The sequence below is a fragment of the Silene latifolia genome, chromosome 9, assembly GCF_048544455.1.
Source record: "Silene latifolia isolate original U9 population chromosome 9, ASM4854445v1, whole genome shotgun sequence".
In the NCBI taxonomy this organism is placed as follows: domain Eukaryota; kingdom Viridiplantae; phylum Streptophyta; class Magnoliopsida; order Caryophyllales; family Caryophyllaceae; genus Silene; species Silene latifolia.
This window is the reverse complement of record NC_133534.1, coordinates 9,775,935-9,792,503: the sequence shown is the minus strand read 5'-3', so window position 1 is coordinate 9,792,503 and position 16,569 is coordinate 9,775,935.

Genomic DNA, 16,569 nt, shown 5'->3' with positions numbered 1-16,569 from the left:
CGAATCTTTGGTTGCCTTGCATATGCTCGTACATTAAATCGCTCACGCGATAAATTCGCTACTCGAAGCCGCAAGTGCGTCCTTATTGGTTACCCATTTGGGAAGAAGAGGTGGCTTCTTTTCGATTTGGACACCGGATCCTATTTTGAGTCTCGTGATGTCATCTTTATTGAAACCGAATTTCCGTATAAAAATCTCAATATACATGAACTTGATAACGACCCATCTTCTTTCATTCATGACACCTCGCAACCTAGTGACGATCACATCTTAGTCTTATCTCCACCACCCGTTGCCTCTACAACACCCCAAGACACCACAACCACTACAACTACCCCGACTGACCTGTCTACTACCCCGACTGACCCATCTTCCTCCACCACGAACACGACTCCACCGTCCACCACTTCGACTACCAACCCTACCACCTCCACAAGTTTGAATGAACAGCCACAATTGGGACGGGGACACCGATTCAAAACTCCTAATTCTAACCTCAAAGACTTTGCTCTCTCAAAACCCCGTCCCTCGTTGAACTCACTCGTTGCCACACCATCGTCTTCAGGTACCATCTATCCTATTTCTCATTATATTAATTACAACAAGTTTTCTCCTAATCATCAAGTTTTTTGTCGGCCGTGACCAAACACCACGAGCCAAGTTTTTATAAAGATGCAGTGCAGGTCCCGGAATGGCACGAAGCTATGAAACAGGAAATCGATGCTATTGAAAAGAATAACACGTCGACTCTCGAACACCTACCTCCTAACAAGAAAGCCATTGGCTCAAAATGGGTATACAAGATTAAATATAACGCCGATGGCTCCATCGAACAGTACAAGGCTCGATTGATCATAATGGGTAATCGACAAGTTGAAGGTGTCGATTATAATGAAACCTTTGCTCCTAAAATTAAGTTGGTAACCGTTCGCACATTTCTCGCTATCACCGCTGCCAAACGATGGGTCATCCATCAAATGGACGTTCATAACGCCTTTCTACACGGCGACCTCCATGAAGAAGTGTACATGAAACCACCACCGGGTTTTCTCCCCTCCAATAATAGGAAAGTTTGTCGCTTAAGAAAGTCTCTCTACGGGCTCCGTCAAGCTCCTCGATGTTGGTACGTTAAGCTTGCTTCCGCTCTCCTATAATATGGGTTCCAACAATGCCCGTATGATCATTCATTGTTCTCAATCTCTCGTCCCAATACCGAGGTACACCTCCTCGTCTATGTTGATGATTTGGTCATTTGTGGTAATGATTCCCACTTTATCGCAAAATTCAAGGATTACTTAAGCAAATGATTCCCGCTTTATCTCGAAATCGTAATATTCCTTTTGAGATGGTTTTGATACCTAAGATGAGAAGTGATGTTTCATATAATCAACGAGCTGCTTTCTATCACTTTTGCTCTGTCTTCTCTTGCCTTGGTATACCCTTTTCTGATTCTGAGACGCGAGCGTATTTACACTCGTTTATAAGCAGTGGCTTTCTAGCTATCCGGCGATGATTCGGCCATTTTGGTCCACCCCAACGGAATCATTCTGCAGGAATACAATGTTTGTGAGCATTTTTTCTATTATAGTTCCGACTGGTTTTCCTTTCTCGACACCACTTTGGATAAGATGTTTACACAAGATGAGATATTGAGATCTAAGTTGGATCCTTTTTTACCCCACCCCGACATTGCTGTCCAGGTTGGATCCTACATACTGTTGGAGCTTGTGTCCTCCACAAATTAGTGTGATAACATTTGTAAATCTCTTACATGTTCACAAGGGTATAATTCGTATATTTAATCAGATGATTAACGTTTACCTAATAACGGTTGGCTTGCTAGAAAGTTTGACATTATTATCATACAGATGGCGGTGATCAACTGGTCCCTAAAGGTCACACCTATAGGACGTTTTTGAGAAATGTGGTTATAGAAATATAATCATATTGATGCCCAAAATGACTAAAAAGTTAGTCAATGTGTTGATGAGATAATTATTTAATGAAAATTAAATAATATTAAGTTGAGACGAATTAACTGTCAATTCGTAAATTAAATATAATAAGTTATATTTAATTAAATATATATAAGGTTAGTTTGGACGAATTAATCTGTTAATTCGTAGTTAAATATAATCAGTTGTATTTAATATCAACAAGTTGAATTTGTCATAGTGGTAATAGTGAGGGTACACAAGCCAAGAGGTCATGAGTTCGATCCTTACTAGATAACAATTTAACACACTTTCCTTATTTTTGGAAAGACCAAAAATAAGGAAATTTTTATTCCTTATTTCGGTCCATATTGGCCGAAAATTAGGAGAGTAATATCTTTCCTAATTAATTAGGGGAGAATTATTTCAACCCTAATGTTTTTTCTTGACCTTGCCTCCTCTTTCTCATCACAAGAACACAAAGACAATAAAATTTTACAGAAAATTTAGATTGATTTCTAGCATAATCAAAGGGCATATCTCAGATCGTCTTGGGTGCAACTAATAGGCGAATATCAATTTTGATATTGTTCTTAGGCCATATTTGCTAGGACCAAAGGTTATTTCTGAATCCTTTACTTTGTTTATGTATTTTATTTTATAACCTTAGATCATCTTTATTAAATCGTTATAATCCTTCTAGTTTAAGGGAAGTATACAGATTTATTTCCCACACATACCCGTTTACCGAAGACATTGTTAAGGGGGACGATCATTGGCCTCTATCCCTTAGCGCAGATATTCTGCAGTGCGCTCCTAGTCTAACACCGCAGATTTAATGCTGAAACTAATGTAGATGCAGTCTCTACTATCGTAAATCTGTCACGTAAGTATGTAGGATTGTACTTGTGCATTAATGGGAGTATCATGGAAGAAATTAAGGCGGTCCACGACTATTGCTTAGTAAACAACCAACAGCTTGATATTGTGCTCTGTTAGACTTTCATTTATATTAAGTAAATAATATTAATTTTAATTTTAATTCAGTTAATGAAAGCCTAATTATGTGGCCCATTTATTCTAGCAGTCAAACTATGGACTAAAACTGTCCATAATTCTCTCCCCATTAAAAGCAACCACTCCCTACATTATCTCACGTTTAACAACTCTTTGATGGCAAGAGTTGTATATAAGACAAACTTCATTGATAAGGTCACTGAATTCACTCTCCATTAAGAAATACACCATCTATATTGTGAGTGTGAGAGTTCGGAACCGAAATCAAAAGAAAAGCAGACGGATTTTACAGCAGCAGGGTTTATATCGGAAACGGGTTTATTTCTTTATTTGGGTAAAGCTGTTCAGGAATACCGATAGGCAATGGCTGGAGGTTTAATTCTCGATCTTTATTTATCGCTTCCGCTATTTAGTTTATTGTATGTTTATTTCAGTAATTAAACATGCATATAGAAGATTAAATATCTTACATTTGGTATCAGAGCTTCAAAGAAGTAAATTTCATTATTAAGGTGCTCGCCAAAGCCTTATCAGAAGTTTTGAACTGCTCATCTATTGCTTTAAGAAGGTCTCGGACTTTAGTATGCTGCTCGACGGAACCTCAGATACTAGCACACAATTTTGTCTTTATGAACATCGTGTAAATATAGTTTGATTTCTCCCACTTTTCACGATGGTCTACTTCATCTGGTGTGCTAGTTTCTGATAAGTGCATATTTTATACATTTTAACCCCTTATATTAGTTTGATTTTACATATCATTTAGCACTTATCAAAGTGTTTTTAAGCTAATATTATGTTTCTAGTGCAATTGTGTGTTCAAGTGTGTTTTGTAGGAAAATGAGCTAAACTACTACAAAATGGGCTAACACTAGAAGCAAGGCTAAGTATGAGAGCAAGATTGGACTAAGTGTTGGAAGTGCATGGATTTTGCATGAAGAAAGTGTTGGATCAAAATGAAAATGCAAGCAAAGTCAATGTGAAAGTCAAAGCCCAAGAATTCAAGTCCAAAATGTGGTGGAAAATTTGGATGCTAAAGAAGAGCTTAGGATGCCAAAATGCTTAAGATGCCCTCCTTAATGCTCTTAATCACACTCATAAACAAGGCATTAAGCACCAACTTTGGATTCCTTGAGCATTAAACCAAGAATTGAAGGGAAAATTAAGAGTGTGCTTAGGATGCCATTTTGGATTCCTCTACAAAGTTTACTCCCTCATTTCCTATATAAAGGATGTAGACTTCACCTTTTTAAACAGGATTCACATACACAATTTCTCATATTTCTCTCTAAAGTTTAGTAGTTAGATTAGTTTAGTTATTATCTTAGTTTAGTTTAGATTTACTTTATGTTATAAACATTTCAATACAATTTCCATTCAAGTTATATTCCAATTTACATTTACAAGTTATTTATATTACAAGTATTGTTCTTCCATTTCCAATTGCAAGGTAATTTCTTATTCATATTTTCATTATGTTGTCATTTGTCACTAGTTTAATTTACATTTCCATCATGTTAGAGTAGTTTCTTTTGTCTAGGGAATAAAGGAAGCCATGCATGATTAAGTAATATGTAAATGTCAAAAAGAGGTTAAGCTAAATTGATAAATTGTTTCTATCACATGTTTGCACCTTAATGTTTAATCTATGTTTAAAGGCCTTATTCATTTATTAAGTTTGTTCATTCATTCTAAAAGTCGAGAGGCACGGAATTGAATTAGACTAAACATGTGTAGTAGGACGACCTAGTCATGGACGAGAGTTTCTCTAGGACCCGGTCTATGGTTGACACTAATATCGTAAGGTGGGTGTCTTTAAGCCTAAATATTTATCGTGAAATCAACTTCCTAACTTGACATAAACATTTACGTAATTAGCATGTGTGACCCGACCTCCCTAGACAATTTCTTTTTATTGTTGTTTTCATTTTATTTGCATAATCCAACCAATCAATCAACAAACGTTAATCTACCAAGATAAAATTCACTCCATAACAATTAATTAACAACTCCCGTCTCTTTGTGGTTCGACCCCTACGTACTACATTAATTTGTGTCTAGGGTATAAATATTATTTTTGCATAGGTGTGCGATAGCCTATCAAATTTTGGCGCCGTTGCCGGGGAGACGGTTTTATTTGCTAATTAGTTGTTGAATTTTATCTTATTTTATTTTGTCTCGAGGAACACTTGTTCCTTGGGATCATCTCACGGTTTCTTTGTAGTTTTAGTACCTATTTTTGTAGGTGATAAAGCTATTGGCCTTTCATAATGAATTACGAATTCGTCCCACAACTCAAAGATGAGCCTTTTCATGACTATCTTGCCCGATTCAACCATTTTTGCGATAGTCTCCTCTGTCTTGGACATGTCCTTGATGGGGATTACATGGTTCAATTCGCTCTTAATGGCATGAATTTTGAGAACCGAGAAATAGCTCTAAACTTGAGTAATGGGAGTGTCTACTACATGATGGGGTTAGAACTTTGGAATTTCTTTGATTTCATGGCTAGCCAAAGTCAATTGCGGGAGGTATCACGCCAATTTCATTATTGGCGTATCGAAGAGGAGCTTAAAGTGTTACAGGCTTGTTTGGAAAAAAATTCTCAAGAGAAACCGAGACCACGTGAGCCTATCTTTTCTCATTTTGCCTTTTTACCTCCCCAATGTGAGTCTTTTAAACCTAATGATTTTGAATTATTAGATGACGATGATGATAGTCCGACTTTTTCTTCTAAAAGTCCCCCTAATGTCATTCCAATTGATAATTTAGAGACTCATGTTGATGACATTGTCCTTGTAGTAGATGACCCACCCACCGTGGACGATGTTGGGCCCGTTTTCAATGAAAAGGAAGAGGTTTTACCCGAGACCTTAGAACCCTTTACAAATCCTTCCATGGAGGATATAGTGGACCCATTAGAAGTAGATGGTGGACTATGTGACATAGAAGTTAATAGAGATGAAACTTCCAATTCCCCAAAGTCCTACCACTTAGAGTTTTCATACTACCAATTTGAGACCGATTATAATTATAATTTGTGCACTAACGATTATTTTTATGGTCTTAAGCATGATACTCCTTTTCTTGCTGACGAATGGAGTACGGTGGTTCTATTTGAAATCTCTCATGGGCAATTTGATAAGATTAATCCTTTCTTGCCTTTGATCTTTGATACTTATATCTTATCAATTGCTTACATATGCTCGTGTATTGCTCATGCACAGGTATATGATAGACTTCTAAGGGCATTGACGTGCTTTTTAGAGGACGATGGAGGATTCGTTAGAAAAAAATAGTTTGTTTTTGTTTTATTTCAATTTTGACGCAATTTCATTAGGAATAAATATTAGACTAATTGGCTATTTTGAGTTGTGATTTGTAGGTGTTTGAAGAGGAGAAGAGGCGTTTTGATGGATAGCATACTACCCCATGTTGTAACCCCGTTCGGGGTCGTAACATTTACAAAAAAAAAAGAAAAAAAAAAAAAATTAAAAAAAAAAGAAAAAAAAAAAAAAATTTAAAAAAAAAAAGTCAACGGTCAACCCCGATCGGGGTTGACCAACCCGATCGGGGTCGTGACTTTCTTCCTTATTGCGCGTTTTAATAAAAAAACGGGATATGCTAATCTTTTCCTTGTGCTTCAAAAGCAAAGGACGATACTTCTTATCTCTATTTTTCTTCATTTTTAAATCAAATCACCTCCGAAAACCTCTATTAGCATCAAGGACAAAGTACCCACCGGAATTTTGACCCATTTTTTTTATGAGATGCTAAGTGGAGGAATCCCCCAATGTTTATGCTAGCTTGGGGGAGGCTCGTTAGTCTAGTAAGTTTTATTTGTTTTGCATTTTAGTTTATTTCTCGCAACCCATTAAATATGACCTCTTGTCCTTCTTGTTTATGTGCTTTGCGCCATTTTTATGGTTTAGTTGGGTAATTTGATTGTTGGCACATTGAGGACAATGTTATGTTTAGCTTGGGGGGAGATTGCATTCGCATTTTAGTTAGTTTGCATTTAGTTAGTATAGATTTAGTGAGAATTTTTGAAAAATTTGTGTGAATTTTTGCTCCTAATTCTTTGCTTGTCCTACTCATACCCTCTTGTTTGTCTCATTTTTTGGCTTGATACCTCTTGATTCGCTACTTTTGACGGGATATAGCATGCATGGGGATGTCTTGACATAGTAGGTGGAAGATGGATTTTGGACCAAGTAAGCTTGATCTTGACTTTTGGCAAGCCACAAAATGGTAAGGTAGAGCCTTCTTTAGACCAATGCATCCATATCCGGTCTCTCTTAGGTGAGTGTAGGTCTCCTTATGTTGTGTGTTACATCAAAACGCACAAGTATGGTCTTTATTTCATCTCTTGTTAAGCATGCATTCATTTGTTAAAGCATTTTGGAGCCATTCACATGATAAATTTAGCCTTTTTGACCCCTTCACAAAATTTATCCCTAGCTACATCATTGAAATTGCCTACCCTTGTTGAGCTAGTAGCTTTGTTTGTCCTTGTTTGGGTGCTCAATTGGGATTTGTTTCAAAGTTTGGACAATCATGTGAGCTTGGTCTTAATGCTCAAGAAAGAAAAGAAGAAAAAGTGATGATGAATTGAAATGGAAAAAATCAAGAAGGAAAAAAAAAAGTTGAGAAAATGAAAAAAAAAAAAAGCATGAAAGAAAATGAAAAAAAAGAAGTATGAATTAAAAAAGAAAAAACAGAAGAAGAAGTTGATGTGAAAAATTCTCATACATTATTCATATATTTTGGAGAGTTTACTTATGATTAAATTGCAAATTGGGTTGTAATTGGGATTGAGCACCTTTACATTTTGGTAGTTGCTAGCTTGACTTAGCTCCACATTACCATAACTCATTTGTTCCCCTTTCTTGCCCATGTTTATTTACCTTCTTCTTACCCTTGGCTTCTTTACATGCTTGCATTTGATTGTTTTGTCTTAGAGTTTTGAATTGATTACCATATTAGATTGCGGGCACACTCTCATGAGTCGAGGATTGTTGAGTGATTAATCACAAAATGTCCTTTTACACAAAATTGAGTTATGAGTGGATCGTGAGAGTCCGAAAGTCAAAAGATCATGCAAGAGCCGAAAAGTTTACTTGAAGTCATCCATGCTACGCCGCCATGTAAATCTCATCCATGATTTTGCTTATCCTTATGCCCATGTTGTTTCGGGATTTGAATCAATTGCTTATTAGCTACTTGGGATTTGTAATGTTGGGATGATCTTGCTTGAGGACAAGCAAGGGCTTAGCTTGGGGGAGTTTGATAAGTGCATATTTTATACATTTTAACCCCTTATATTAGTTTGATTTTACATATCATTTAGCACTTATCAAAGTGTTTTTAAGCTAATATTATGTTTCTAGTGCAATTGTGTGTTCAAGTGTGTTTTGTAGGAAAATGAGCTAAACTACTACAAAATGGGCTAACACTAGAAGCAAGGCTAAGTATGAGAGCAAGATTGGACTAAGTGTTGGAAGTGCATGGATTTTGCATGAAGAAAGTGTTGGATCAAAATGAAAATGCAAGCAAAGTCAATGTGAAAGTCAAAGCCCAAGAATTCAAGTCCAAAATGTGGTGGAAAATTTGGATGCTAAAGAAGAGCTTAGGATGCCAAAATGCTTAAGATGCCCTCCTTAATGCTCTTAATCACACTCATAAACAAGGCATTAAGCACCAACTTTGGATTCCTTGAGCATTAAACCAAGAATTGAAGGGAAAATTAAGAGTGTGCTTAGGATGCCATTTTGGATTCCTCTACAAAGTTTACTCCCTCATTTCCTATATAAAGGATGTAGACTTCACCTTTTTAAACAGGATTCACATACACAATTTCTCATATTTCTCTCTAAAGTTTAGTAGTTAGATTAGTTTAGTTATTATCTTAGTTTAGTTTAGATTTACTTTATGTTATAAACATTTCAATACAATTTCCATTCAAGTTATATTCCAATTTACATTTACAAGTTATTTATATTACAAGTATTGTTCTTCCATTTCCAATTGCAAGGTAATTTCTTATTCATATTTTCATTATGTTGTCATTTGTCACTAGTTTAATTTACATTTCCATCATGTTAGAGTAGTTTCTTTTGTCTAGGGAATAAAGGAAGCCATGCATGATTAAGTAATATGTAAATGTCAAAAAGAGGTTAAGCTAAATTGATAAATTGTTTCTATCACATGTTTGCACCTTAATGTTTAATCTATGTTTAAAGGCCTTATTCATTTATTAAGTTTGTTCATTCATTCTAAAAGTCGAGAGGCACGGAATTGAATTAGACTAAACATGTGTAGTAGGACGACCTAGTCATGGACGAGAGTTTCTCTAGGACCCGGTCTATGGTTGACACTAATATCGTAAGGTGGGTGTCTTTAAGCCTAAATATTTATCGTGAAATCAACTTCCTAACTTGACATAAACATTTACGTAATTAGCATGTGTGACCCGACCTCCCTAGACAATTTCTTTTTATTGTTGTTTTCATTTTATTTGCATAATCCAACCAATCAATCAACAAACGTTAATCTACCAAGATAAAATTCACTCCATAACAATTAATTAACAACTCCCGTCTCTTTGTGGTTCGACCCCTACGTACTACATTAATTTGTGTCTAGGGTATAAATATTATTTTTGCATAGGTGTGCGATAGCCTATCAGTTTCCTTTACCTTAGCCGGTTCATCGTGTTGTATAGCATAATCGAAACGCGTGAATCCTAAATGTAATAGAACTCTTTCCTTCCACACTTTAAAATTATCACCAGTTAATTCAGGAACGTCTATTTTGATATCAAAGGAACTTCCAGGTAAACTTGCTGCAAATTTTAAATATACATGCTTAGTAACAAAAATTTGAGACTTGACTTTATCACAACTTACCAATGTAAATTATGCTCATATGAATCTAGTAACATAAACTTGCCTGTGGGCTAAAGTCTACTCAAATTAGATGCATAAAAAATTAAACTTTATGATGAAACTATCAAATTATATTCATTTCTCAACTCCTGTGGGTATATTAAGAAACATAATTCAATATAATACCCTAATTAATCACACAAATATAATAAGATTCCTATAGGTAAGTCTCATCACATTACGTATAATTAATTATAATAAAATGTCTAGTTTCCACATGTGATTTCGAATAAAATTGATCTCATGAGAGACCGTCTTCCACTAATTTAGTAGGAGACATAATAGGGAAAAAAGAAATTCAATGGGTCCCTCACCCCATCATGTGAGAGGTCTCTCAATAACGCTATTGAGAGACCGTCTCTCCGGAGTTTTTGTGTAAAATTTAATAAATTAGAGATGTTGTGCCTACTCTCTAACTAATAAATTTAAAATCACTTGACATTTAGAAATAAACTTCAATATATATACTTGACTCTATGTATATACGAAAACCATATGACCAGGAAAAACAACTGATCTGCCATTTTAAGTTGTGCAAATACTGTACGTGTATATTAAACAATCAAATTACACTAAAACTACCGGTATAATAAGTTAACTTGTGACGATTCCCGAAAAGTTCAGATACAAACAAGTAATTTCTTGTTCAAGAGTAAAGTACGTATAGTCACATGCTAGGCAGTAATCAAGCAAAGAAAAATGCAACTTGACTAACAGCACAACCTAATTCCTTCATTATTATACAAAAAACTCTAGAGTTTGGCAATAGGCTATATGATAGTTTAATGGAAATCAAAGTCACAGCTAAAAGGTGATAACAATTTATCTGTTATTAAATATCATTGTCAGAGGACCAAGGAGAACCATAGCTGTGGTCCAATAACATGTGATGACAAAATATGTACAACAATTATTAAATATCCATATAAAACTACACACAGTCAAACAAATTAAACCAAAGCAAATTCACGAGTCAATACTTATTCCCAAACAATAAAAGGACATTCATCCTCAACCTCTCGATAAACAGTCAAAAACCCAGAAAATTCCAACACAATTTACACAAATATTTTCCAGATTTCAAAGGCAATAACGGAACCATATTATAAACAAGCCAATAAAACGACTTTCAAAAGAAATACTCAGATTCCGACGAAAAACCGAAATTAGTAGATTCATATATCAAAGACGGAAACTGAAGATGGAAATTCAACAAGCAAGACACTTTCAAAAGAAATACTCAAATTCCGACGAAAAAACTGCTTTTAGGTTGAATTAATTACGTAGTTCATCTGTTTTTAATGAAAGAACAATAAAAGGTAAATAATAAAACAAATGACCACGACCGATAAAGTATAATAATTAAAAAAAAAATCGAAAACAACAACAACAATAATAACAATAATCGTGACAAAATACTAATAAACGTAGCAATATCCGTGGCAAAATATTAATAATCCGTGGCAAAGTTGTGTTATATAGATAAAATAAATATATGTTGCCGATATCCATTTGGGAATATACGTATGGATTAATAGAAATATTTTTTTACGAGACTCTTTTGTCATCAGGGCTCAGTGCGATGGCAAATCCATCCGGACATATATAGCACCACCAACTTGACAATATAGCTAGTTCCGTGAATTACACGGGCAATAAAACAAGTTATTTCATCAAAAGGGTAATTAAGAGCCCCTATCTCCGTCGAAGATCATGACATTCCTGGTAGGTTGAACTGCATCACCATTGCTCGTCACAAACAACAGAAGTTCACGCATAAACCAGCCGTCCTCGTCATTGAAGAACCGAAACCTTAACCTTCCGTTCCTTTCCCATAGAGGAGGGTAGTTGTGGGCTAGTCTGACAAGTGTTGATGCGCGTATTCCGTACCAGCCAACGAGGGACCTCCACTACTACATTCTCCGACAGAGGAGTCTCCACCAGTACCTTCTCCAAGAGATCCTTTGACAACCCACTTTTGTTTCTCTTGCTTCTCTTTTCCTTTATTTTGTCTGATGAAAACACACAGCAAAAATGATATCTTACAACTAAATTCTACATGCGTACAACTAGTATATTTCTTTAAATACCTTGAAGCAGGTGACGTAAAAACTACTTAAATCAAATTGGAAATGATGTTAATTATGAAATGTTGATATGAAGAACATGTAGAAAGAGATATGAGAGAAATTGAATTGTATTATTCTGAACTGTGTCTATTACAATGACATATGATTTGCTTATATAGTACTTTGTTACACCGACATATACTCAACTATGGTTAGGTAGAATTCTCTAACTAACTCAACTAACTGGTTGTTACAACTATAACAACCTTAACCAACTATATATGTCTATAGCCCTTTCAAGCTGGACTTGTTGTTAACAACAGACCAAGCTTGAGAGAAAGTTCCTTGTGTTGCTTCTTGGTAATAGCCTGTCTAACCATACCAATTCTGAAGTAGTGTAAGACATGGATCTATACTCTGACTCAACAGAGCTTTTGCTCACTGTTTGTTGCTTCTTGGTCTTCCAAGATACTAAAGATTGTCCAAGGAATACGCAATATCCACTGAGTGACCTACAACTAAAGGCACATTGCCCCCAGTCTGCATCACTGTATGCAGTCAGGGCTAAATCAGAGGAAGCACTGTAAAAAAGACTTGTGTTAATGGTAGACTTCAAATACTTCACTACATGGACAACTGTATCAAGGTGTGGAACACGTGGTTGACTTAAAAATTGACTTAGGTGATGAACTGCATAGGAGATGTCTGGTCTGGATATATTAAGATAGAGTAATCTTCCCACCAATCTCTTATACTGTTCAGGTTTCTCAAGTAAATCACCATTGTCAGTGGATAACTTCAGACCTCTTGGCAATGGAAAATGAACTATGGAACAATTTTCCATTAGCATATCTTTGAGTATATCCAAAATATACTTCCTCTGGTTGATGATCAAACCAATGTGATTCCTAGAAATTTCTAATCCCAAAAAATATCTCATCAACCCAAGATCCTTGATTGTAAAGGTACTATTCAGGCTTGCCTTTACACTTTTGATCTCTTCCTCTGAATTACCAGTTAAAAGAACATCATCCACATATACTAAAGCAATGGTGAATGTGTTGGTGATATCATCAGACTTGGTAAAAAGGGAATAATCTTGCTTGGATTGAACAAATCCTAGACTTTGCAAGTATTTGGTTAATTCCTTATTCCATTGTCTTGAGGCTTGCTTAAGTCCATATAAGGATCTCTTGAGCTTGCAATATTCATCTATTACTGAATAGCCTTCAGGTGCTTTCATATAAATGTCTTCATCTAAAAAACCATGGAGAAAAGCATTGTTGATGTCTAACTGATGGAGATGCCATCCTTTTGCAGTAGCCAAAGCAAGAAGTGTTCTGACTGTAGTTAACTTGGCAACAGGAGAAAATGTATCTGTGTAATCTTTGTCTTTAACCTGAGTAAAACCTTTTGCTACCAAACGAGCTTTAAACCTTTCAACAGTCCCATCTGCCTTATACTTGATTTTATACACCCATTTTGACCCAATAGGCTTCTTACCAGGAGGCAAATCTATTAATTCCCAAGTCTGGTTTTCTTCTAATGCTTGAATTTCTTTATTCATAGCTTCAACCCACCTAGGATCATTCTTAGCCTCTTTATAATTGTATGGTTCATATTCTTGTAAAACTGTAGCAATGGATGCTACATAAGAATCCCCAAAATCATGCAGATCCCTCAGTATAGAAGCATGAAACACATCTGAATCAGAAGCAATGGAATGATGAACTGACAATTTCTGAGAGCAATGAAAATCATTAAGCCAGGTGGACACTTGTCTTGGCCTTGTAGATTTGCGAGGCTGCTGAGCTACTGGAATAGAAGGTGATCTTGTTGGTTGTCCTAGACCTGCAGTTACTGCTGGTGAATCTGCTGATGGATTCATAGTTGAACCAGTTGATATCACTACTACAAATACAGGCAACCACAACGGCCCTTTAACAACGCTTATTCACGAAAATCATCAAAACACGTTGTAGAATTGATTCCGCGAATTTTACCAAACTTAATTACAACGGTTCTGTGTTGTTAACCGTTGTTATTGGTTTTAACAACGGGTCATACTTAAACAACCGTTGTTATTGAGAAAACTAATAACAACGGTTAAAATTTAACCGTTGTTAATGGTTTGGCGCCAAATTAGTGAAAAGTAATAACAACGGTTATATTAGAACCCGTTTTTAATACGTTTTAACAACGGTTGTAGACTCAATAACCGTTGTTATTAATATTATGAAAATCTTAAGAACAACATATTGCTTTATTCTGCTATACGCTACAAACACAAACACAAGCTAATACTGCTACTATATCATCCAAAACACCCTGATCGTCTCTCTGTCTTCATCTCCGTCACTGTTGTCACGTCTTCTCTCCCTCATCGCGCGTGTTTATCAATCAGGTATATATATGTTTCTTAGCAACGCTTATTATAACTAGATATAGGATTTTTTGGGTTATATTATCTAATTTGTTGATAATTTAGCTTAATTGCTTTCCTGAATTTCGTTTATTTGTTTGCCTATTATTGTATTTTCTGAATTAGTTGCCTATTATTACGAATGTAGAATAATGACTCGAACTTGGATGATTGATGCAAATATGAGTGACCGCACCTACAAGGATGGTTTAGCTGAATTTTATGAATTCGTTTCGAACAATTTGAAAGGTTCTTCTAGTATTGCATGTCCTTGTGAAAGATGTGGTAATATTAGCTATATGGCTTTTCCGGACGTTAAAATACACCTAGAAAAGTGGAGATTTAGTCGATCCTATACACTTTGGATTTTTCATGGGGAATCATTAGAGGAAGAGAATAACTCTGAAGAAGATGATGTTGAGGTACACGAAAGGCTAACTGATGATCCTGAGTTTGCCGAGTTTTTTGAGTTGGAAGAGTTGGAAGTAGAGAAGTTGAATGTTGGGTCTATAGATAATGAAGAGAATGATGATGAGTCCATTGCTTTTGAAGATGTAGGTGATGACACTAGTAATTGGGATGACCTTAACAACATGTATGAGAAGTTGTGTGAGTCTGAAGCACCTCTTTATCCTGGTTGTAAGTTCACAAAAATGTCGGCTGTGGTGAAGTTGTATAATATCAAGGGGGCAAATGGGGTGAGTGACACGTGTTTCACTAGTTTTTTAGCCTTGATAAAGGAGTTGCTTCCTGATGGTAATGTTCTACCTGTTAAGACATGATACGTGCATTTTATATAGTCCTTTTAGCCTATTTTATGCACGTATTTCTATGCTTTTATCGTAGTTTTATGCTACGAAATGCCCCGAATATGCTACTTTGGGTTATTATGTCTTATTTGCAGGTATGGACCTGAAGGGAGCGAAATCGAGTCATTTACCGTCTATTTTGCATGCATTTGGAGAAAGAGTAGATTTGGAGCGGGAAATATTGCTGTCTTGGGATGCGTGAAGGTGTTTCGGGAGCTAAAAGGACAAGTCAAAGTCAAATTAACGAGAATTGTAGCTGCTGAAGTCAATTATCACTCGATCAAGTGCTATTCTAGTCGATCGAGTGGCTTTAGGTTGAATAATCAGTCGATCGAGCTCTAGCCTAAGTCGATCGATCAGTTTCTTTATGCCCTTACTCGATCGAACAGTTCCCTTAGTCGATCGAGCTGTTTCCTGGCTGAGTTTGCTCGATCGAGTGCTTTCTCTACTCGATCGAGTGTACTTTGCTACGGGTTGGGTTTTTTAGTCTAATTTTCCGTCATTAGGTTTAATCCTACCCCTAATTTCTTATAAATAGGAGTTAGGGATGTCATTTGATATATCTCCTTCTTATCGGGAGACACTCTAATTCTCTTTTTCTTTCCCTAGTTACGTTACATTGTTACTTTGTTCTTCAATTTCCGGATTTTAATCTAGTAATTTCTTCTTCCTTTTTCCCTTTCTTTTAATGTTTAATTGTTATTATTTATTTTATTCTTGTTTCCCCCATTCCCATGAGTAGCTAATTTCCCCTAGTATGTTAGGATTAGGGAAGCCGTGGTAGCAATGCTTTAACTGTATTAAATAGATTAGTCTTGCAGTAGGAATTGTATTAGGCAATTTAATTGTTATCCGGTCGAATGAGTGACATACAGGAGACCAATAATTCTAGTTAACCCCGACCTAGATCGAAAGATTGGAAGGGAAGGCTTGCTTAGTTACAATAGGGTATTGCGGTGAGGGCGAAAGTTAAGTCATTTTACACTCTAGGGCGGTTTAAGGACCGAAAGGTGACGACCATAGCTCTTCTTATCAATAGTCTAATCGCCTTAATATTCCCGATATAATAGATCGATAGCTGCCACGGTGGACCGACTCTTAGCATACTTCTTTCTTTTCTTTGTTAATTCTTTTCCTTTGCTTTAGTTTCTAGTTTAGTTGAATCAATTCAAATCCCCCGGTTTACGTGACACTTTGACAGACCGAATTAAACGGATAGATAGCAACTTAGCCTCCCCAGTGGAGATCGACCCTACTTGCCGCCGACTTCGTTAGCGATAATCTAGGTATTTTATTTTTGGTGTAGAAACGACCGCATCAAATTTTGGCGCCGTTCTTGGGGAGGCGACGCTTTTTATCTGTTTTATTTTT